Source organism: Morone saxatilis, unplaced genomic scaffold (genome assembly GCF_004916995.1).
Source record: "Morone saxatilis isolate NCDOM2014 unplaced genomic scaffold, NCSU_SB_2.0 Contig11, whole genome shotgun sequence".
Lineage (NCBI taxonomy): Eukaryota > Metazoa > Chordata > Actinopteri > Moronidae > Morone > Morone saxatilis.
The window spans coordinates 10,718,606-10,720,475 of NW_023339663.1; positions in this window are offsets into that span (position 1 = coordinate 10,718,606).

Genomic DNA, 1,870 nt, shown 5'->3' on the forward strand with positions numbered 1-1,870 from the left:
CTCTCTCTCTCTCTCTCTGTATACCACAACAGGCCAGGCAGATGGCAGCCCCTCGGCCCGCCATGCCAGGAAAAGCATGTGAATTAAAGGTTATACCCAGCAGGTTTGAAGAGCTGCCAGCACCGTTGCGGTGCGGCAGAGGGGGGCCCTGGCCCACCTGCCTCCCAGGCTCGGGGACATCTGGCTGGGGTTTTGTGGAATGATGAGCATGCTGCCGCCAACCACCGCTACTGCCACCACAACCGGCACCACGCCGAAAGGAGAAGCCGTCATCTGTTCGGTTTTTCAGCTAGCAAATGAACAAATGAGCGGGTGTTCGTCTGTCTGCTGGTCTGTGTGTGTTTGCATCTGTGCATCTGTGTGTGTAGGTGTGTGTGTGTGTACAGGAGTGAGAGGACTGGTAGAGATTGTCCTGAATGCATCTGTTTGGATAGGAAGGATAGAGTGCACATGATGGAGGCAAAGTGCAGGTTTAGTCTCAGCGGAGCACAATTTTCACATTTAGTCTCTTTTTAGCAGTTTTTTCTTTCTCCGTCAGTTTTTTCTTTCTTATTTAACAAAACCCTCAAACACACATGCAGCCTGAAAATAGTCTCCCCAAAAAAGTACCCTTCCTAATAGATATACATTCTAAACCTCCAGACCTTTCAAATCAGTGTCTCACAAATCTTGGCTTGGCATGCCAGGTCCATAAAGTGGTTGCCAGGTCAGGCCTTCTGTAGACATTGACTGAAACAGACATGTCAGTGGTGAAGGCTTAACAATACAGCCTGTCTCAAATCTGCCCTTAATTCCTTCCCAATATGTTTCCCCTTGTTTGCTTTAGCTGGGAGCGGAGTGAAACGTTAGGAGCGCAAGTAGCTTCACAGATGTTTCAGCATATTTCTAGACCTGCCAGCACACAGAAGCTTTATCAGGGAGCAAGACACATTACATCCACCTCAGGGACTCACTGACAGTAATGATTAGAGGTGGTTTGATTGGAATGGCCTTTGCTTTGTGAAGTTTAGAATATGCCGAATATTGGATAACACTTAGGGGATTCAGTTGCTGTGTATAATGATGTCTTGTAAAAGTATTTTGGCTAATCACTACTGGCCAATAACACATTTTGTAACTTCAAGAGGGAAACTTTTATTGGTGTAATTAAGTTTTGTTAATGAAAGAGGCTATTCTGTGAGTTATTAACAACCCTTGTGCTCTAGATGCACTGTGAATAATCATGCAAATACATGACTCCATTTTAATAAATACATTTTTAATAAAACATTTTCTTTTACCTTTTTGGGAAACAAAAACCTTTAAAACATTTTTTAATTCTTTCATAATTAATCAATGTTTTGAGAGGAACTGCATTGTGAGAAAATATGGCAGCTCTAAGTTGATTATTAAAGGATAATTCCAGTTGATTGCAGTAAAACTTGGGTCTTGTTGTTGGTAATAAAATAAAAATAAGTTTGCTGCAACAAGAAACAGGTTTTAAAGTAAGTAAGTAAGTCCAAACATTAGCTAAACATTTTTAAATAGAAAACAATGAAAAATGAGCTAGTGTTACCCAAAATTATAACCAAACTTAAAAACATTAACCACAGTGAACAGACCTTTTAATGCATACCGTTTTCCAGTCGAATAGGGTGACATTATTGCCATTATGTGTGTGTTCACTCTCAGTTTTACCTCCAAATAATATAAAGTGGTTTAGATGATCTGAATATTATCTGTTGGCCTGTTTACAACCTCTGATTGTCTGACAGCCAATTTATTGCCACCTCAGATGTTGCAGTGATATTCCCAGACCCACCATAACCAATAGCAATAATAGCAAAAACTACAAATACACAACTTATAATAAATGGATGGTAAATGGACC